This window comes from Vulpes vulpes, chromosome 10 (assembly GCF_048418805.1).
Source record: "Vulpes vulpes isolate BD-2025 chromosome 10, VulVul3, whole genome shotgun sequence".
Taxonomy (NCBI): Eukaryota; Metazoa; Chordata; class Mammalia; order Carnivora; family Canidae; genus Vulpes; species Vulpes vulpes.
Window position 1 is genome coordinate 27709261 of NC_132789.1, and position 23294 is coordinate 27732554.

Sequence of the window (23294 nt, forward strand, 5' to 3'; positions counted from 1 at the left end):
CAACACATTAAGAAAATTATTCACCATGACCAAGTAGGATTTATCCCTGGGACACAAGGCTGGTTCAACACTCGTAAAACAATCAATGTGATTCATTATATCAGCAAGAGAAAAACCAAGAACCATATGATCCTCTCATTAGATGTGGAGAAAGGACTTGACAAAATACAGCATCCATTCCTGATCAAAACTCCTCAGAGTGTAGGGATAAAGGGAACATTCCTCAACATCTTAAAAGCCATCTACAGAAACCCCACTGCAAATATCATTCTCAATAGGGAAGCACTGGGAGCCTTTCCCCTAAGATCAGGAGTAAGACAGGGATGTCCACTCTCACCACTGCTGTTCATCATAGTTCTGGAAGTCCTCGCCTCAGCAATCGGACAACAAAAAGACATTAAAGGCATTCAAATTGGCAAAGAAGAAGTCACGCCCTCCCTCTTCACCGATGACATGATATTCTACATAGAAACCCTAAAGCCTCCACCCCAAGATTGCTAGAACTCATACAGCAATTTGGCGGCATGGCAGGATACAAAATCAATGCCCATAAGTCAGTGGCATTTCTATACACTAACAATGAGACTGAAGAAAGAGAAATTAAAGAGTCAATCCCATTTACAATTGCATCCAAAAGCATAAGATACCTAGGAATAAACCTAACCAAAGAGGTAAAGTATCTCTATCCTAAAAACTATAGAACATTTCTGAAATAAATTGAGGAAGACACAAAGAATTGGAAAAATATTCCATGCTCATGGATTGGCAGAATTACTATTGTGAAAATATCAATGTTACCCAGGGCAATTTACACGTTTAATGCGATCCCTATCAAAATACCATGGACTTTCTTCAGAGAGTTAGAACAAATTATTTTAAGATTTGTGTGGAATCAGAAAAGACGCCGAGTAGCCAGGGGAATTTTAAAAAAGAAAACCATAGCTGGGGGCATCACAATGCCAGATTTCATGTTGTACTACAAAGCTGTGGTCATCCAAACAGTGTAGTACTGGCACAAAAACAGACACATAGATCAATGGAACAGAATGGAGAACCCAGAGGTGGACCCTCAACTTTATGGTCAACTAATATTCGATAAAGGAGGAAAGACTATCCACTGGAAGAAAGACAGTCTCTTCAATAAATGGTGCTGGGAAAATTGGACATCCACATGCAGAAGAATGAAACTAGACCACTCTCTTCACCATACACAAAGATAAACTCAAAATGGATGAAAGATCTAAATGTGAGACAAGATTCCATTAAAATCCTAGAGGAGAACACAGGCAACATCCTTCTTGAGCTCAGCTACAGTAACTTCTTGCAAGATACATCCACGAAGGCAAAAGAAACAAAAGCAAAAATGAACTATTGGGACTTCATCAAGATAAGAAGCTTTTGCACAGCAAAGGATACAGTCAACAAAACTGAATGACAACCTACAGAATGCGAGAAGATATTTGCAAATGACGTATCAGATAAAAGGCTAGTTTCCAAGATCTATAAAGAACTTCTTAAACTCAACACCAAAGAAACAAACAATCCAATCATGAAATGGGCATAAGACATGAAGAGAAATCTCTCAGAGGAAGATGTAGACATGGCCAACATGCACATGAGAAAATGCTCTGCATCACTTACCATCAGGGAAATACAGATCAAAACCACAATGAGATACCACCTCACACCAGTGAGAATGGGAAAAATTAACAAGACAGGAAACCACAAATTTTGGAGAGGATGTGGAGAAAAGGGAACCCTCTTCTGCACTGTTGGTGGGAATGTGAACTGGTGCAGCCACTCTGTAAAACTTTGTGGAGGTTCCTCACAGAGTTAAAAATAGACCTGCCCTATGACCCAGCAATTGCACTGTTGGGGATTTACCCCAAAGATACAGATGCAATGAAACACCAGGACACCTCCACCCCGATGTTTCTAAATTCTAGCAGCAATGTCCACAATAGTCAAACTGTGGAAGGAGCCTCGGTGTCGATCGAAAGATGAATGGATAAAGAAGATGTGGCTTTCGGATCCCTGGGTGGCACAGCGGTTTAGCGCCTGCCTTTGGCCCAGGGCGCGATCCTGGAGACCCGGGATTGAATCCCACGTCATGCTCCCGGTGCATGGAGCCTGCTTCTCCCTCTGCCTGTGTCTCTGCCTCTCTCTCTCTCTTTCTGTGTGACTATCATAAATAAATAAAAATTAAAAAAAGAAGATGTGGTTTATGTATACAATGGAGTATTACTCAGCCACCAGAAATGACAAATACCCACCATTTGCTTCAGTGGAACTAGAGGGTATTCTGCTGAGTGAAATAAGTCAATCTGAGAAGGACAAACATTATATGTTCTCATTCATTTGGGGAATATAAATAATAGTGAAAGGGAATATAAGGGAAGGGAGAAGAAATGTGTGGGAAATATCAGAAAGGGAGACAGAACATTAAGACTCCTAACTCTGGGAGGCTGAGAATGGCAGGCACAGGTTTAGTCGCCGGAGAGGTGGTGGTAGATGCGCTGCTGTATTTTGACCAAGGTTATGAAGCGCCGGGTGTGCGGGAAGCGGCTGCAGTGCTGGTGGAGGAGGAAACCCACAGATACCGACCCACTAAGAACTACCTGAGCTACTTGACAGCCCTGGATTACTCAGCTTTCGAAACTGACATAAAGAGAAATGAATTTGAAAGACTGGCTGCTCAACAACCAATAGAATTACTCAGTATGAAACGACATGAACTTCCAGCCCCTTCCTCGGGGCAGAAAAGTGACAATGCTGCATGGCAAGAATGTGTAAACAATTCTATGGCCCAGTTAGAGCATCAGGCAGTTCGAAATGAGAATCTGGAACTAATGTCACAGCATGGATGCAATGCCTGGAAAGTATATAATGAAAATCTAGTTCACATGATTGAACATGCACAGAAAGAGCTCCAGAAGTTAAGGAAACATATTCAAGATTTAAACTGGCAGCAAAAGAACATGCAGCTCACAGCTGGATCTAAATTAAGGGAAATGGAGTCCACTTGGGTATCCCTGGTCAGTAAGAATTATGATATTGAAAGGACTATTGTGCAATTAGAAAATGAAATATTTCAAATGAAGCAGCAACATGGCGAGGCAAACAAGGAAAACATCCGGCAAGACTTCTAACAGACAGATCATTTTGGTGGGAAGCAAGGAAGGCAAGCTGGGCTTTCAAAGATTAGGCATCTCAACTGTAAGGGAGAACAGCATCTTAGGGGAACCATTATGGTTAAATGTTTATTGTAGAGTGTGGACTGTTAGATTTGTGCATTTTAGCAAAATAAAAACTTTAAGTGTGGAAAAAAAAAGACTCCTAACTCTAGGAAACTAACAAGGGGTGCTGGAAGGGGAGGAGGGCGGGGGGTCGGGTGAATGGGTGACGGGCACTGAGGGGGGCACTTGACGGGATGACCACTGGGTGTTATTCTGTATGTTGACAAGTTGAACACCAATAAAAATAAATTTATTATTAAAAAATAAAACAAACACATCCAAGGGGGGAAAAAAAGAAATGAGTTCAGTCTGTCAATGCGACACATAAGAAGCCACCGAGTCCCCCTTGTCCACAGGAGATCCACTAAGATCCATTTGTCTACTGTCATTCTTTCCCTCAAAAAAGGCAATGTCCGCGGAAAGGACCCCAGACACAGATACTTCTTTGGGCAAGTGCTACACCACAGGGTCAATCAGGACCCAGAGGGATCTCAACGTGGCAATGGTCTGGATATTGAATGAATATAGAAGAGAAGCTGGTAGAGATTGTGTGCTGTGTCACCAGAGCAAGGGTGTCCACCCTGCTGCCCCACTCACAGCATAAATCTATGAGGCAGGGCCTCTGTCTTGTTCACGCTGATCCCCAGGACAGAATGTCTTCCAGAACAAAGTGGGTCTGAATGTTGACTGAGTGTTCTCAATCCCTGGATGTGGAGCAGGAGCCACCACCACCCTATTTGGGCCCAGAACCCCGTGTCTGCACCAATAGGAGGCAGTCTCTGCATCCTGGGTCCCCCAGGCACCCAGTCCTGCACTCAACCCATTTCACCCAACACCCCAGAAATGTGTGCTCTGAGGGCCCACGGGCCGTCTCCTCCTCGGCTGAGACTATAGCAATGTCCAAGGAGAATCCGATCACTACCTGCCTGGTCTAGAGCCTGTCAGGGTCCATGAAGAGAAGAGTAACTTCTGCCCTCGGTAAACAGGGCAAGAGCAGGGAACCAGGATGTGAGCAGTGGGCTCTCCATCTCCACCTGGACTAGGGACTTCCCTGGGCCTCCAGCAGCCAGTGCAGAGCGGCCACCAGGGGGCAGCCGAGATGACCTGGCGAAGCCACCTGCACAGGGGGTGAGCCTGGTATCAGGGGTTCTAACAGGAGGGGGGCAGAGTCACTGGGCCCTGAGACCTGCGGGGAAAGGTGCAGGATTTCTGCAGTATAACCTTGGACACTGATGTAAGTTCTGACCTGACGTCTCTCAGACTCAGGGGTCTCATAGATTTGCCTCTGTCACTAGCCCAGCTCCAGGATTCACGGCTCTCCTGCCATCCCATTCCTGCTGTCATTCCTGCTGTCATTCCTGTCACTATCAGACTTTGCTCAAGGTCTAGATCTCTCCCTCGCACTTACTGCACCCTGCGGACACTAAGGCACAGCAGCCTTGTCCTGCCCTACAACTACCCTCATAGTCAGAAAGCTAGAACACCTAGAAGGCTCCCAAAACCTCCGTGTGCCCTTACCAAGAGGACAATTTTGTTGAGGCTTGATGCTCACAAACAGGGATCTGGGGCAGGATGCTGCACTGCCCTCAGCCTCCTCACGTTTCCCAGGTGCAAAGGCTACAGAATCTAAGGGAGGAAACCAGAGCCCACTAGACACAGAGGTTAAAGTACAGTCCCCGGGTCTGAGGCTAGGTCTGCAAGAGGCTTTCCAACCACGTCCTTGTCCTTTAGGTCTGAGCCCTGCTCTCAAAACACAAGCTCTAAAGGAAGAGCCTCTGAGCCCTGGCTCATTTGCATGACCAGCAGGTGTCTCCAGCAAGGGGATAAGAGAGGTCTAGGAGGAAACTGTGCCTAGGCAAGGACCTGGGGAGAAGAATCGGGGTGTTTCCACCATGGCCTGGATCCCCCTCCTCTTCAGCCTCCTGGCTTACTGCACAGGTACTGAGCCCTGGTCACTCCCAGGGCATCAGCAAGTTTTGGGGACCAGCCCAAAACTGACCCTGAGTCCAGAACAGGGTGCCTGGAGAGGGTAGGACCCAAATGAAAAGGCTTGAGGAGTGAAGTCTTACCACTTGCTCACTCACTCTGTGAGAGCCTGAGGGGTTGCCCCGACCCAGGGAAAATTAATGTTGTCTCCTTTGTCCAAAGGCTCCACCCACCAGCTATACCCAGGGAACCAGGGGTGAGATGAGGGGAGGTAGAAACAGACCCCCAGAGACTTGTTGGGGCTGAGGTCAGGCACCTGGGGTCCTCTTTGAATTGAGACTTAGAGCTGGGAACCCACCTCTCCTTTTCTCTCTTGCAGGTGCTGTGGCCTCCTATGTGCTGACTCAGCCGCCATCAGTGACTGTGACCCTGAGGCAGCCGGCCTGCATCACCTGTGCGAGAGACAGCATTGGAAGTAGAAATGTTTACTGGTACCAGCAGAAGCAGGGCCAGGCCCCCGTGCTGATTATCTATAGAGATAGCAACAGGCCGACAGGGATCCCTGAGCAATTCTCTGGCTCCAACTCGGGGAACACGGCCACCCTGACCATCAGCGGGGCGCTGGCCGAGGACGAGGCTATTAATGCCAGGTGTGGGACAGCAGTGCTGATGCTCACAGTGACACAGGCAGATGCGGAAATGACACACAAACCCTTTCTCCCATCTGTGTCACCCTTCCCAGAATCAGACACACCAGATGCTCTAGATTGTGACAGACAGTTGGAGAGTCACATCCACCCTGATGGTGATTGGGGGAGAATCGGGACAGTGCCCTCGTCCTACAGAATGGCCAGAAGATATGCAACGACAGGAGACACACAACGGGTGCGGCCACAGGTCTACCCCACGTTCTGCACAATAATATCTCTCTACACCCACCTGACCCAGAAATAGGGATAGAAAATAATGGTATGAAATGAGTTCAGTCTGTCAATGTGACACATAAGAAGCTACTGACTCCTCCTTGTCCACAGGAGATCCACTCAGATCCACACAAACCACAGCCTGCAAATAAGGGGAATATCGGGTCCTTGCTTCCACTTGATAATGTGCAACTGTCTGACACATCCACACATAAGTTCTTTCTCCCATTGAGGATACAAGCTACACTTCTGTCTCCTAGGGATATTGATCTCTGTCTCACCTGATTTGTCATCCTAAACGTCAATACTGAGATAGAAAATTTGCTCCTGTGAACACACCTGATGTTAGGTGCTGATGGGATGACACAGGTGGAGGAAACAGAAACATCTGATGACAATGTAGCCAGGTGCATTCCTGCCACAGAAGGAGAAACACTGGATCCTTCTGTCCTATTCATTTCAGCCACTACCCTCTGCTCAGAGGGGGGTCTGTAACTACTCTCCTCACCACGAACCCCAGGAGCACCTTCCTTCAGAAACCCCTGAGCTGGTGATCCTCCCAGCCACTGGGTGGGACTACAGGTTCCTTCGGGAATTCTGGTCCATTATCGGACCTGCTGAACTGGATTGTGGTGCAGTCATGACTTTATCATAAACCCAGGGAGCCCCATGGATTCCCTTGAATCCATACATACCCCTGCCTGCCCCAGGTGTGTAGAGACTCAGTTCCCCCGTGACAGCACAACTCACCCCAGCAGCGTCCTCACTTCTACTGACTCATTCTAGGAGGAGCTGAAGGAGGCCGGGTACACTCGCTGCCCCCATAGCCCTGCAGGTAGTGTTTCATGAGGCATTGCCCAACCGCAGGACACACTCATGTAGCGGTACACAGACTCTATTTTTTTTCTTTTAAAGATTTCTTTATTCATGAGACACGCGGAGAAAGAGGCAGAGACATAGGCAGGGGAGAAGCAGGCTCCTAGCAGGGAGCCCAAGGTGGAACTTGATCCCAGGATCCCAGGACCACGACCTGAGACAAAGGTAGACGCTCAGTCACTGAGTCACCCAGGCTCCCGACAGAAACTATTCCTGAACCATTCTTTCCCACATCACTACTGGCTACGAACTGAGTGAAGCTCAGGTGACCAGAGCAGGACAGTTAAGCCCCATGTCACAGGGGGCCCAGTAGAGCCTAAGGAGATAAGCAGAGGAAGTGAGACTTTCCATGGAGTATGGACCCACACCCTGTGAATTTCAGTGAGGACAGTCTCCAGGAGAGGTGGGCTCCCCAAGATGCAGATGCAAGTGGAGCATTCTGGAGGGGGCCGTGCATCAGTAGGTGGAATAGCTCTGGGGAAGCCTGTGTCCTGGTCCATCAAGAAGCACAACCGGAGCAGCTTCATCCTGTTCCCCAGCTGCTCCCAGCACAGGTGACAGGACCCCAGGGAGACACAGTGTGAGGCACCAGGCCCCAGCAGTCCTTCCCAACAGACTCCATGGGGTCAGGGCCCTGTCATCACATTTGTTGACATGGCTCCCTCCCTCAGGCTGGACAGTCACTTCTGGCTGAGCCTCCCTGTCTCCCTCAGGTTCTCTCTCCTCTTCTCACTTTCAGGCCCTTTGATCCCCTCACCTGACACTGACCTTCCCTTGTGTTCGTCATCCTGGGTGGGCCCAGGATCCCCTGCTCTGGGGATGAGCTTCGCCCTTGAACATGCCTCTTTGAGCAGTAAAAGCCAAACCTGTCCACCAAATCGTCCTACAGATATGAGTAAACGTCGAAGCCCAATTCTGAAGACATAACACAGGGACACAGCTCCACTGAGGTAGAGCAGACTGAGGGCCTAGAGTAGTGGGACTTGGCCTTGACACTTAGCAGGGCAGTGGGAGCACCCAAATGTGACGCAAGTGACTGAAGGATGGGCAGTGGGACACAAAACTTCCTCTGTGGTCTGGCTCTCACTCTTGGCTGCCCTCTGACCAGGTGCAGGTCAAGCATCAGGATCAAGTTCCTCCCTAGTCCTCGCCGCACCCCTGAAAGGGAGGAGACTCTAGCAAGTTCTCTGTCCTCTCCTGTATGTTCACATCTCTGAACAGGGAGGAGGACTAAATCTTTTCTGCAAACTGGTGCTTATTTTGTGTGTAGAATCCATATCAACTTTTATACAAGGCAATAAGATTTAGGAAGTCATACATCATGTGGGCCCAGAGGTCATCACATGTCACTCAGGATGGGGGACGGTGGTCTCAGACAGCACAGTGGCAGTAATCCTTCTTCTCCTGGAGACAGGTGGCCTGGATGGGCCCCAGGGGCTGTGTCACATCTGGGCCTTGGGTGAGGGGTCCCCACATCATGAAGGGCTGCCTGGGGCATCCTGAGGGGGAAAAACCCCTGTCGTCCCAGGCCCTTCTCTCCATGGGCTTTATAGAAACTGTGGAGAAAGTTCAGACTCCATCTGGGGGCCCACCTGGGGACTTCCTCATGCACCTCTCTCCTCCCAGTGCCCAGATCCCATCACCTGCACCAGGCATCCCTGACCCTTAGCTCAAGTCTGACCCACATGGACTCATACCCATGACCCAGTGACCCCGATTGGTGGCCACGCTTGCATTCAGGGGACTTCTGTCCTTCTGAGGGGAAAGCCCTCTTCCAACACTTGAATGAAACTTTTGCATAAATGAAATTTCTCTCCATGATTCTTTGAAATGTTGTTTTGAATTTGAGTTGTACAGCAATTTCTTTGCTTCAAATGACAAATGAGAAATGTATTAAGAAGGAAGACCAGGGGGGATCCCTGGGTGGTGCAGCGGTTTAGCGCCTGCCTTTGGCCCAGGGCGCGATCCTGGAGACCCGGGATCGAATCCCACGTCGGGCTCCCGGTGCATGGAGCCTGCTTCTCCCTCTGCCTATGTCTCTGCCTCTCTCTCTCCCTCTCTCTGTGACTATCATAAATAAATAAAAAATTTAAAAAAAAAAAAAAAAAAAAAAAAAAAGAAGGAAGACCAGGGATCCCTGGGTGGCGCAGCGGTTTGGCGCCTGCCTTTGGCCCAGGGCGCGATCCTGGAGACCCGGGATCGAGTCCCACGTCGGGCTCCCGGTGCATGGAGCCTGCTTCTCCCTCCGCCTGTGTCTCTGCCTCTCTCTCTCTCTCTGTGACTATCATAAATAAATTAAAAAAAATAAATAAATAAAAATCTTTAAAAAAAAAAAAAAAAAAAAAGGAAGGAAGACCAGAAGCTTCCCCGATTTCGACCCTGGCTTCTATCAGAGGGATACCTTCCTATCTGGGAGAGAAAAACATTTTCCCTACTCACAAAATCATAGCAACCTCCAATGGAATACTTCCTCATGAAATTTCTTATTGCCCTGATGAAATAGAAAGTTCTTCATTGGGAATCTCATGGCCTAAATAATTATTCTAGGGATTTTCAGGTTAAAGGATGGTGGAAAGGGTCCTCTAGGGAATTATAATCTGGGGATTCTCCCCATAGAATTTCTCCAGAAAGGAACAGTGACTGGGTGGCACTTCCATGGTCCTGAGGTGGGCCCCTGACCACAACACAAAGCCCCCCACAGGCAGCTGACAGAGTGAGAGGAAGAGTTTCAGGACCTGGAACATTCTGGTTGAGGTTGTCCCACCTCCCCTGTTAGTCTGGGCAGTCTTCCCTCCCTGTGCAGGGACTGCTGCTGCCTTGCACCTACCATTTCCTGCTCTCTCTCTCTCTCTCTCTCTCTCTCTCTCTCTCTCCCTCCCCTCTCCCTCTTTCTCCAAGGACCTAGGACAGGATTCCTCTCCCAGGTAAATTCTACCAAACATTTAAAGACCAATTAATACCTATCTTTCTGAAGCTGTTTCAAAAAATGGAAACAGAAGGAAAATTACCAAACACTTTTTTTGAGGCCAGTATTACCTTAATCTGAAAACTAGACTAAGACCCCACCAAAAAATAAAAATAAAGACCAATATCACTGGTGAACAGGAATGCCAGGGATGCCAAATTTCTCACCAAGAAATTTCTCACTAGCCAATAGGATCCAAAGTACATTAAAAGGATTAATCACATGAGAGAGTGGGATTTATTCCTGGGCTGTAAGGGAAGTTCAACATCCACAAATCAATCAACGTGATACAGCACATTATTGAAAGAAAGGATAAGAACTATATCATCCTCTCAATTACTACAAAAAAAAGCATTTGACAAAATACAGCATTCTTTTTTGATTAAAACTCTCCACAGTGTAGGGATAGAGGGAACATACCTCAATATCATGAAAGCCATATAGAAAAAGCCTACAACATGTATCATTCTCAACCGTGAAAAACAGAGAGCTTGTCCTCAAAGTCAGTAACACGACAGGGATGTCCATTCCCACCACTGTTGTTCAGCAGAGTCCTAGAAGTCTTGACCCAGCAATCAGACAATAAAAAGAAACAAAAGACCTCCAAAGTGGCAAGGAGAAGTCAAACTCTCACCCTTCGTAGAGGAAGACTCCACCCCAAAATTGCTAGAACTCATTTAGGAGTTCCGCAAAGTGACAGGATATGAAACCAATGCACAGAAATCAGTGGAATTTCTATACACTATCCATGAGACAGAAAAAAGAAAAATTAAGAATTGATCCCACTTACAAGTGCACAAAAAACCCTAACATACCTAAGAATAAATCTAACCAATGAGGTAAAGGACTACTCTGAAAACTGTAGAATGCTTATGAAATAAATTGAGGTAGACACAAAGAAATGGTAAAACAGACCATGCTCGTGGATTGAAAGAACAAATAATGTTACAATGCCTATGGTACTCAGAGCAATCTACACACTCAATGCAATACCTACCAAAATACTATCAACACTTTCACAGAGCTGGAACAAAGAATCGTAAAATTTGCATGGAAACAGAAAAGACCCTGAGTAGACAAAGGTTGTTGAAAAAGAAAACCAAAGCTCTTGGCATTAGAATTCTGGACTTGAAAGTGTACTACAAAGCTTTAATCATCAAGATAGTGTGGTTCTGGCACACAAAAAAAGACACATAGAATAATGGAACAGAAAAAAGAAGCCAGAAGTGAATCCTCAACTTGAGGGCCAACTAATCTTCAAAGACCAGCAAAGAATATCCAAAGGATAATAGACAGTCTCTTCAACAGATGGCATTAGGAAAATTAGACAAACACATGAAGAAGAATGAAATTGGATCTTTCTCTTACACCATACACAAAAATAGACTCAAAATGGATGTAAGACAGGAATCCATCGAAATCCTAAGTGAGAACACAGCCAGCAACCTCTTCAAACTCAGTCACAGAAACCTCTTAACTACACACATCTGCAAAGGAAGGGAAACAAAGGCAAAAATGAACTACTGAGGCTTTGTCAAGATAAAAAACCTCCTGCATGGCAAAGGAAGTAGTCGACAAAACCAAAAGACACCGACAGAATGGGAAACGGTATTTATTGGCAAATGTCTTATCAGATAAAGGGCTAGTATCCAAGATCTATATAGAACTTATCAGACTCAACACCCAAAGAGAAAATAATACAATCAAGAAATGGGCAGGAGACATGAACTGATATTTCTTGAAAGAAGACATACAAATGGCTCACAGACACCTGAAAAGATGTTCAACTGTCCTCAGCATCAGGGAAATACAAATCAAAACCACAATGAGATACCACCTCACACTGCTCAGAATGGCTAAAATTAACAAGTCAGAAAATGATAGATGTGGTGAAGAAGGAGAGAAACAGGAACCCTCTTACACTGTTAGTGAGAATGCAAGGAGTACAGCCACTCTGGAAAACAGTAGGGATGTTCCTCAAAAAGTGAAGAATAGAACTACCCTATGACCCAGCAAGTGCACTCCTATGCATTTACCCCAAATATACAATGCAATGATCCCAAGGGGCACATGCACCCAATGTTTATAGCAGCAATGTCCACAAAACCCAAAATATGGAAAGAGCTCAGATGTCTATCGATAGCTCAATGGACAAAGAAGATGAGGTATATGTATATATATATTTATATATATAAACATATATATACACATATATGGTTTATATGTATATGAAGCCCATATATGGTTTATATGTATATATGTTATATATATAAAATACATGTGGTATATGTATATGTATATATAACAAAGTATCATTCAGCCATCCAAAAACTAAAGTCTTGCCATTTCCAACAACATGGTTGGATGGAACAGGAGGGTATTATGCCAAGCAAAATAAGTCAATCAGAGAAGACAATTATCAGAGGTTTTCCTCATAAGTAAAATTTAAGAGAGAAAACAGAGCAGCCTATGGGAAGGGAGGGGAAAATACAACAAAACAAAATCAGAGAGGGGGAAAAACCGTAAGAGACACATAATCATAGGAAACAAACTGACAATTGCTAGAGAGGGAGACGGCTGGCAGATGAAGTAACCAAGTGATGGGCATTATAGGGCAAATGATTAAATGAGCCCTGGGTGTTTTTTGTTTTTTGTTTTTGTTTTTCTGTAGCTTTACTTATTTATTTTTTTACTAGAGTTCATACTAGAGTATAACACCCAGTGCTCATCCTGCCAAGTACCCCCCTCTGTGCCCATCACCTAGTCACCATAACTCCCCCACTTCCCCTTCCACTATCCCTTGTTCATTTCCCAGAGTTAGGTGTCTCCCATGTTTTGTCACCCTCACTGATATTTTCACTCATTTTCTCTCCTTTCCCTTTATTCCCTTTCACTAATTTTTATGTTCCCCAAAAGAATGAGACCATATAATGCTTGTCCTTTCTCCGATTGACTTATTTCACTCAGCATAATACCCTCCAGGTCCCTCCAAGTCGAAGCAAATGGTAGGAATTTGTCGTTTCTAATGGCTGAGGAATATTCCATTGTATTCATAAACCACATCTTCTTTATCCATTCATCTTTCGATGGACACCGAGGCTCCTTCCACAGTTTGGCTATTGTGGACATTGCTGCTAGAAACATTGGGGTGCAGGTGTCCCGGCGATTCATTGCATCTGTATCTTTGGGGTAAATCCCCAGCAGTGCAACCGCTGGGTCTTGGGCAGATCTATTTATGACTCTTTAAGAGCCTCCACACAGTTTTCCAGAGTGGCTGCACCAGTTCCCATTCCCACCAACAGTGCAGAAGAGGGTTCCCCTTCTCCACATCCTCTCCAACATTTGTGGTTTCCTACCTTGTTAATTTTCCCCATTCTCACTGGTGTGAGGTGGTATCTCATTGTGGTTGTGATTTGTATTTCCCTGATGGCCAGTGATGCTAAGCATTTTCTCATGTGCTTGATGGCCATGTCTAGGTCTTCCTCTGTGAGATTTCTATTCATGTCTTTTGCCCACTTAATGATTGGATGGTTTGGTTCTTTGCTGCTGAGTGTAATAAGTTCTTTATAGATCTTAGATACGAGCCCTTTATCTCATAGGTCATTTGTAACTATCTTCTCCTATTCTGTAGGTTGTCTTTTAGTTTTGGTGACCGTTTCTTCTGTTGCACAGAGGCTTCTTATCTTGATGAAGTCCCAATAACTCATTTTTGTTTTTGTTTCTCTTGCCTTCGTGGATATATCTTGCAAGAAGTTACTGTGGCCAAGTTCAAAAAGGGTGTTGCCTGTGTTCTCCTCTAGGATTTTGATGGAATCTTGTCTCACATTTAGATCTTTCATCCATTTTGAGTTTATCTTTGTGTATGGTGAAGAGAGCGGTCTAGTTTCATTCTTCTGCATGTGGATGTCCAATTTTCCCAGCACCATTTATTGAAGAGACTGTCTTTCTTGCATGGATAGTCTTTCCTCCTTTATCGAATATTAGTTGACCATAAAGTTGAGGGTCCACCTCTGGGTTCTCCATTCTGTTCCATTGATCTATGTGTCTGTTTTTGTGCCAGTACTACACTGTTTGGATGACCACAGCTTTGTAGTACAACCTGAAATCTGGCATTGTCATGCCCCCAGCTATGGTTTTCTTTCTTAATATTCCCCTGGCTATTCGGGTTCTTTCCTGATTCCCTACAAATCTTAAGATGATCTGTTCCAACTCTCTGAAGAAAGAGAGTTGTATTTTGATAGGGATAGCATTAAGTGTGTAAATTGCCCTGGATGGAACTGGAGGGTATTGTGCTGAGTGAAGTAACTCAATCCGAGAAGGACAAACAGTGTATGTTCTCATTCATTTGGGGAATATAAATAATAGTGAAATGGAATATAAGGGAAGGGAGAAGAAATGTGTGGGAAATATCAGGAAGGGAGACAGAACATAAAGACTCCTAACTCTGGGAAATGAACTAGGGGTGGTGGAAGGGGAGGAGGGCGGGGGATGGGGGGGAATGGGTGACGGGCACTGAGAGGGACAGTTGACGGGATGAGCACTGGGTGTTTTTCTGTATGTTGGTAAATTGAACACCAATAAAAATTAATATATTTTTAAAAATATTAGGATGAAACTTTTCTGTTATGTATTTTACACACACGCAAAGAAGAAATGGAATATTAATGTGAATGTTTCACAAGAACAGCTACAGAATGTCCCCACATGCCCCTGCTCTCCCAGCCTTTAAGACTTTCAATAAGAGAGGGATGAATACTGCCTAAAATGTCACAAGATGAGCACCGCTCTACATGAGCACATACATGAAGCCAAATCACAAGTACAGAGATTATCCTCCACCCCCTGAGAAGCATCTTCAAGGGGACCAGTGAGGACATGTGGAGGCTTGAGGTGGCCAGGCTTATCTGTGGATCAGGAAACAGAAATCTGTGGTGCCCATTATTATCTGGACCCTCCACCTCACTGTCCACTCCCTTTGCCCATGTGCTGCCTCCCATGATCTGCCTACAGGCTCAGCCGCCACAGGACCCTGAGCATGCCCCAACTCTGAGCTCAGTCCAGAACGGCATGCTAGAACCCCAGAATCTCCAGAGAATGCAGGCCCTCTGGTCGCTTGTAAGACACAACTGCACCCTGGAGAGGGCCATGAGATCCCTGTCTTTCTCACTGGCCCAGGAGAGCAGTGCTAGAAGACCAAGCAGTAAGGCTGAGTGGAGCCAGCAGGACCCAGACCAGGGCCCAGCACAGCCAAACAGCCTCCACCCCCCCCCCCACGACAGATTCTCCATTTCTAACCTGGAACATGACCCCATTGACCCTTCCAATGCAAGGTGAGGGGACCTTATAGTTCAGCAGGGATGGGGATGGCAGTGAGTCAGGCGACATAAGCCCTATTGTCCAGCCTAGGCCACACTTCATTCTTTCTAACCTAGTCCACCTCAGCCCCACGGGTCTCAGGGATTGAATCTAGGACACCTGGATTGCATCTCTCGACATACGCCATTTTCCGGGGTACCTAGTCTCACTGGGCTTCTGGTTTACTTGCTGTCAAATGATGACACTCACTCTCAATGAGAAAACACTTCAGTTCACTTTAAACACTACAAAACATTGAAGTGTCCCTTTAATGACAACAGCTCAGTGGAGTCTCAGTGAGGTAACCGTGGCATTGAAGTCTGTTGTCTTCCTCTGTGGGAATCCAAGGTAAAATTTTCAGCTACACTGTGACCTGTACCATGTACAGTTGGATCCCCATCTGAATGAGCAGTTTCCCAACTTCCCCAGAAACCGAATAGACTAGTGTACAACTCTTCCCATGGCAGACTCCAGGAGATATGGGTTGGAATATCAATAAGCTTAATAGAGATAGTAGTAATAACAATAAAGAGAAAGATTTGCCTGCTCAACTGCACTTAGCACCAGGAGAAACCAGGTCATCCCCATGGCCACCTCATGGAAGGCCCTGAGGCGGCCCAACTCCACAACCAGCGAGAAATCATGGGACAGTGCTTTTGTTCCAATTCCAGGAACGTCATGTGATACCAAAATTTGGAGGCCAAGGCTCATTTTCTGACCTGTTGGCTGCTTGGAGGAAGCAGGGACCTGCTCTATTTTTCCCAGACACCTAAACAATCTCAGAACAACCCCAGACAGAATGGATCCCAACAGCAGCCTTAGTCAGCCTGTCTGGAGGATTGAAGCCAGCCTGTGGGGAAGGAAAATCCAACACTCTAGGGGAGGAAAGCACGTGACAGGATGCCCCTCCCAGGGCTGTGAAACAGAGAGTAACACCACTGGAAGGAACCCAGCCATGCTGCTGCTGTCAGAAAGTAGACTTCTGATGAGTGACTGTAGTAGTTTGCTAGGGCTGAGATAACGGAGCACCACAAGCCGGGGGTAGGGGGTAACTGACCTTGGAAGAACGTTTTCCCACAGATTGGAGGTCAGCATTCTGAGATCTAGGTGCCAACAGATTTCTGCCTGTTTTGGAGGCTGTGAAGGAGAATCTGTTTCATTAACTCTCTTCTAGCTCCTGGTGGTTTTCTGGCAGTGTTGGCATTCCTTGGCTTCTAGATTCCTTCTCTATCTTCGTATGGTGTTTTTCCTTCACACACTCTGTCTCCAAATTTGTGTTTTTATAAGCATACCATGTAAATGGATAAGGGCCGCCTCCTCCATAGCAACCTTTTTATTTTACCTGATTACATATGCCATGATCCTCTTCAATAAGAAGGTCCCAGTGAGAGATACTGGGGCTTGGGTTTCAAACATCTGAATCTGGGAGCGGGGGGGGCATAATTCAATACACAAGTGTCTCTGCTATGGTTGCTCTCTCCCTCCTCTTGGGGATTCTGCAGGTGAATGGGTGCCACAAAGTTCTCCAGGCTCAGGTGGGGCATAACTGACAGCCCCGGAGAAACCCTTACCATCTCCTAAATGGCCCAAGCTTCAATGTTGACATCCAGGCCCATCCCTGCTCTCTGATTACCTCCACAGTGAGCAAATGAATAACGGTCTAGGGTGGCCTCCACATTCTCCCAGTCAGATTATGAGTGAGAAAAGGATCTCCTAATCATAGTAGGTGGGGTCCTGTGCCAGGTGCCTTGTGATGGAGTCCCCACAGAACACGAAGCTGATCTGCTTCTCCTCCATCTGCAGGTCTAGGTCCTCCTGAGCCCACCTCAGCTCTGCTGTGGACATGGCATGTCTAGAGCGTGTTTAAGGCCTCTTGTGCTTCTCTGGCCCCCAGAGGGGGTCGGTGAGAGGTGTCCTGGTCTGTCTGTCCCAGGGTCTCTTCCCTCAGTGCTAACAACCCCAGCCTGAGGCCCATCAGTCCGCCCCTGTCCACCTAGCCATGCTGCTCTCTGTGATCGAGTCAGAGGACCCACGCTGAATGTCAACCATTGGGATATAGGGTGGCAGCTTCTACACAATTATGTTCTCCTTCCTAGAACTAGGAGGTTACAAGTAGGGCCAACTCCGGTAAGACAATCCGGATAAGAAGACACATACGGCACAGCGTGGACCATAAATATTCCTGCTCTAACTCTGCTGGGACACCCATGTTGGCTTTGTTTCTTATAAGGAACCAGGACAATGTCCCTGTCCCAAAGACCCAGCAAGCAGGACAGCAGCCTGAGAGGATGTGCCTCCTGTGACCTATGACAAAGGCAACTGCCTCTCATGGCCTGTGGTGTAGTATATGTGTTTCTTTTTTTATAATAAATTTATTTTTTATTGTTGTTCAATTTGCAAACATACAGAATGACACCCAGTGCTCATCCGGTCAAGTGCGCACCTCAATGCCCGCCACCCAGTCACCACCACCCCCCACCCTTCTCCCCTTCCACCACCCCTAGTTCGTTTCCCATAGTTAGGAGTCTTCCATGTTCTGTCTCCCTTTCTGATATTTCCCACTTATTTTTCTTCTTTCCCATTTATTCCCTTTCACTATTATTTATATTCCCCAAATCAATGTGTTTCTTTGTGTGTCTGTGTGTGTGTGTGTGTGTGTGAGAGAGAGAGAGAGAGAGAGAGAGAGAGGTAGAGAAGAGACAGAGAGACAGAGCCAGAGAGTGAGAGTGAGAGAGATTTTAGAGTTTTCAGGAAATCTGCCAATTTTCAGCATCTCAAACCTAAGACATACAGTGTTTCCATACTATCCCTCATCCTCTAAACTCCAGTGACTATTCTTTATGTTTAAGGATAAAGGACTTAAAAAGGGGAAGAAGGAGAAAAGCTTCTTTATGTGCTTAACACATATGAAGCACAATTCCAAGAACTTCACGTTTATTGAATTCTTTAATCGCAAATACTCTATGAATAAGCATTCTGATCATCACCCCAATTTGCAGGTGCAGCAGCTGAGGCGTATAGGATGGGTAACTTGCCTGAGGTCAAAGCTAGAAAGTGGCCAATCCAGCAGAAAATCAAGATCTTCTGATCCCCAGAATCCCTGGTCTTCACCACCAAATTGTGGCCTCTCATTGTGCTTTCAATGCTACGACATGGGCTATTTTGAATGCTCCAAAAGATTCTCTCACTTTTTTCCAAAAGCAAGTGACTGCTACTGGGGACGTGCAGAGCAGCTGGGCCATCAGAAATAAAATTCAGGGCAGCCTGGGTGGTTCAGCAGTTTAGCACCACTTCCCGCCCCGGGCATTATCCTGGAGACCCGGGATCCAGTCCCACATCAGACTCCCTAAATGGAGCCTGCTTCTACCTCTGCTGGTGTTCTCCCTCTCTCTCCCTCTCTGTGTTTCTCATGAATAAAAAGACAAAATCTTTCTAAAAAAAGAAATCAAATTCAAAACAATACATTGGGAAAAAATTTTTAGCAGCTACATTGTGAAAAAGAGAAAAAAATGAATAGTATTTGATTCCATAGTACAGTTTGTTTAGTTCTATTACTTGAAACTGTAATCCAATATGAATTAAAGGTAAAAACACTGATGTATTTTACATTATTTTTATACGAAGTCTTTGAAATCTCATGCATCCTTCGTAACTACAACCCATCTCTATTGCGACTACCCACATTTCATTCTCAGCATCTGTCTACACCTTGTAGCTGCACAATAGACTGTGCAGGTTCAATGAATTAGGTTTCTTTAGGGTAAATATCCTTGCAGTATAGACTCACAGCCAACAAGCTGTTTTTCCCAGGGACACACTAACTCCAACACCATGAAGATCTCAGCACCCTTCCAAACAGACTCAGGGAGGACAGACATTGGAAGAAAGAAGAGAGGTTATGATTGGAGGGTCACAAAAACGTTGGGATGAGGGGAGAAGGAGCATGGTAAGAGGGCAGGGCAGGGACGGTCGGTAACTTGGGCTCTGGGTTGTGTCCTGCATTGGAAACCACTTGCTCATCACTCGGTGAGGCTGAGAAAACATTCTATCTCTCAATGTCAGCGTCCTCATTTAAAAAACTGGTGGAACATTTGTGCCTGAAGCATGCAGCTGTTTTTTAAAATTCCTCATTGAGGTGGAGCCTATAAACACTCATCAAGGGTCTAGCATCTCTTGGGTACTCAAAAGGATTCATTATGACGAACTGCCAATACATGTAGGATGACATTCTCCCAGGGTAGTTAGAGGGAACTGTGGTCTCGATTTGTGACCCCAATTAGTCCAAATTCCCTTCTCAATGCTCAAGTGCAAAGAATGTGACTGCTGCTTCCATTAAAGATACTTGTGTTGTGTAAAATCATCTCTCCACTTTTGAAACTCACACCTGGTCTTTCTTCTGACCTCAGGAAATTACCAGCGTGAGGCTCTTGGGTACAGGGTTCAGACAAGAGCTTATTTAGACAGACACATGGAAGAACAGAGAATGGATTTGCATCTGATGCTCCTCCTTCTCTGAAATGCACAAAGAGGATGAGATGGGTGTTGGAGAGTACAGACCCGGGTGAGAAGTCTCAGAGCAGAATTCCTGAAGGCTCTCCCCACCATGGACTGGGTCCCCCTTTACCTCCTGTCCTTCATTTTCTCTACAGGTCGGGATTCCACCTCCCTGACCTTTCCCTTCAAGAACAGAACTCCTGGACCCCTGGCCAGTGTCTGCTACATTCAACATCTTTCTTGTCTTTTGTATTTTCAGGTTTCTGTGCTTTGCCCGTGCTGACCCAGCCTCCAAGTGCATCTGCCTCCCTGGAAGCCTCGGTCAAGCTCACCTGCGCTCTGAGCAGTGAGCACAGCAGTTACTTTATTTACTGGTATCAACAATAACAACCAGGGAAGGCCCCTCGGTATCTGATGAAGGTTAACAGTGATGGAAGCCACAGCAGGGGGGACGGGATCCCCAGTCGCTTCTCAGGCTCCAGCTCTGGGGCTGACCACTATTTAACCATCTCCAACATCCATTCTGAGGATGAGGCAGATTATTACTGTTTGCACCCAGTGGTAGCAGTAGCCACAGTGACACAGACAAATGGGGAAGTGAGCAAAAAACCTTTCACCCTCTCTCTTCTCTTCCCTGTGGGGATTCAGGGGCAGCTGCCACCTGTTCTTCCCCAGGGACCTGAGAACTATGACTGTTCTTGCAAACTCTGTCATGCTGTACCTCTGTTCCAAGAGGCAGGTCAAAATTTAGGTAATTTTGGCTGAGAGCATTCTCTTTCCTCTCCATAATTCTTGAAAAGACCTGAACTTCCCAGGCAAGAATTTGAGTCTACGGGATATCTGAGCTGAGATGACCCCATGAGCCATCAGACCCAGTGCATCCATGATGGGTCCCTATTCAAGGAATGGACATAGATCTTAGTGTTGTGGTGTTGATGTTGGAAGTCTATTCAGTGAATATCTTCACTGTCACTTCATCATGAAATATAATAGGCCCCCTGCTAGTATTGAACATTCAAAAGGAAACATTAGATCCCTGAGTTAGACTAGACCGAGAACCTTGAGTCCATCATGGATGCCAAGCTGGGATCTGATTAGGAACATAGTGTGTATGTTAGGATGTCTGTGACAAGACCACCATGGAGCACAGCATGGGTTTCTCCATCTATAGTTGACTCTTCTGGTGCCAGGAAGTCGTCCACATGATGCGTACAGGACTTTTCCAGGACGGAAATAGAATGGAAGGGGGAGCACTGCAATGATAAATATAATAACTCCCCTGAATCTCAACCCAATGAGTGATCCACCTCCAATCATGTGATCGGGGGTGGGGCAAGTTTACTGGGTATGTAGATCTCCCCTATCATTTAAGAATTTAAAAACCAAGCATTTTCATGTGCACCCACACTTGTGGGTTAATGTTGTCCAGTTGTATCAAGGAAGGTAACCCTGTTCCCTGGGCACTGACTTGAGCAGGGTTGGGAGAGATTTTGGTGTTGGACCACAGAAATTCATGTTGGGTACTCCTAGTGATGGATCTCAGAGATGGAGAATCCAGGAGCAGCCCATAACGGACAACTCCCAAGTAGGTAGGAAGAGTGAAGGTAGAGTTTTTCTCGAGAGAGAGTGTGGGCAGAGATGCAGGAGGAGTGGGAGGAGAGGTGAACACCAGGGCTCAGAATTGTAGTGTCTCTTTCTAGCTTGTGGTTGGCTGGAGTCACAAAGGATCCCAGGAAACTCTGATCACTCAATAAAAGATTATTGTCTACCAAGTGCTTGCAAACTGCCTCCCACAGGTGACGTAGTGGGATTTTTCTCCACGACTTCCATTGGTAGGGAAGGCAACCAAGAGGACCGTAGGGAAATAATATCCAAAACTGTAGTGTGAATCATGCCACTCCCCAGCTCACCTGGGCCTTCTGGTGTTTATAATGTGGGGAACAAAAGTAACCCTATAGTTTTAATGGACAGACGGACAAACTGTAGAAGTGGTGACAGTGAATGAAAAAGAAGGGAGAGCAAGAGCATTCCCTGTTGTCCTTAAATGATAACCAACCAGTGAGGGAATGACAAGTACAAAGTCTTGGTTGAAAGGGTTCAAAGGATTTCATTACTGGTCATTTCTGTTCGTCAAGTTTAAAACAGGATCAATGTCACAGTCAGAGACCACTGGTCAACTCTTGTGATATGAAATTAAATAATGAACAGCTTCAAGAATGAGTGTCACTTGCCAATTGGACATTCGGTGCCTGTTGGCTTCACAGGTTGCCCAGAGATCCTGAGACCAGGAATGAAAATTTATGTCAAAAGTTCTTGCGTAGCCTGTGACCTTAGCAGAGTGCTCCAGATTGGAAGTCCTTTAGCATCATTGTCTCATTCAGGGATCTTAAGGGCTTTGTGAGCTATTTATAATTTAACAGAAGGAGCGCCTGAAACAGGTGACAAGAATAGTCAGGAGGAGAGATGGAGGTGATGCCACTGACACTCTGATATGAGAGGCCAGGCAGTCTGAGCCAACAGTGAGAGTATGTTCATGAGATCTACTCTCCCAACATCCCCATCCCTCCCCATTCTGCCTCTCCCACCCTTCTTCCCTAGCCCTTCCCCCCCATCCCTCTGCTCTCACTCATAAACAAAAGTTCTCACTTTAAATGTCTTTCTCTAGAGATGTCTGGAATATTATCCAATAGTCATCTCCTACTGAATTCTGCTTAATTCATTGTCCTAGACTGTGTGTTCCCTTTACATGTATTCTTGTCACACATTTTTTCTGCCCTAGAGCACGTATGTTGGTGCATCTGTCTGCCCGCCTGACTTGATTCTCCAAGGGTCACAACAGGAAAAATAATGATACTGAGTCTGTCATTGCCTATAAGTCATGGGTGACAACCAGAGTTCCTAACCTTTATCTACAGGATTGAAGCCGTCATTTCCCCAGAGGTGAGGCTTGTTGGAAACTGCTGCTCCAGGAATTAGTTGTGTTGAAGAGAGCTGGCACAGCAGGGACATGTCCCCTTGCTCCCTTCTTGTTTGCAGCCTGTGTCTGGTGACACCTTCATGCGGGTGGCAGAGAAGCAGGACCTTTACCCACTATTCTCTACGACTCTGGAGAACACACCCAACACCAGGGCTCCCGAAGGTTCTACTGCAGCCCTGGCTGGGACAATCTGACACATCACTGTCCTTCTCTGCTCCTGCCTGCTTCTTCATATTTTCTTTTACTCAGGCGTGTGTTTCCTGTAGATCTAGATTTCCTGCACAGCACTCTCTAAGTGAAAGTATGCTCTTGGGAATCTTTGCCTACCATAAATTTTGTTTAGTTTTCTCTTCTTGTTTTCCTTTCATATTCTTTTCATTCCATTTTTTTTATTGAGTTATAAGGTATATACAGTAAAATCTATCCTAAGCAAACAGTGGTGTGAGTTTCAGAAAAAGTACAGAACAGTGTAATCACCTCTACAATCATGGTAATGACTGATGAATCATTACCCATATATTCCCAAGCCTCTTTGCAGTCAA

General features: G+C 46.0%; 3 protein-coding genes, 1 pseudogene and 1 gene segment (V, D, J or C); all 5 read left to right on the forward strand.

Annotated features, from left to right (window-relative positions):
* Nucleotides 1-23294, forward strand: part of LOC112907482 (immunoglobulin lambda-1 light chain-like) — a 699686-nt gene that overhangs the window by 588680 nt on the left and 87712 nt on the right. The gene's annotated exons all lie outside the window — the stretch shown is intronic.
* The window catches only part of LOC112907540 (immunoglobulin lambda-1 light chain-like), a 548801-nt gene that overhangs the window by 426564 nt on the left and 98943 nt on the right, over nucleotides 1-23294 (forward strand). The window lies entirely within an intron of this gene.
* LOC112912349 (immunoglobulin lambda-1 light chain-like) overlaps nucleotides 1-23294 on the forward strand; it is a 258037-nt gene that overhangs the window by 159207 nt on the left and 75536 nt on the right.
* LOC112907490 (immunoglobulin lambda-1 light chain-like) overlaps nucleotides 1-23294 on the forward strand; it is a 183452-nt gene that overhangs the window by 6900 nt on the left and 153258 nt on the right. The window lies entirely within an intron of this gene.
* Nucleotides 2468-3316, forward strand: LOC112907469 (pre-mRNA-splicing factor SPF27 pseudogene; annotated as a pseudogene).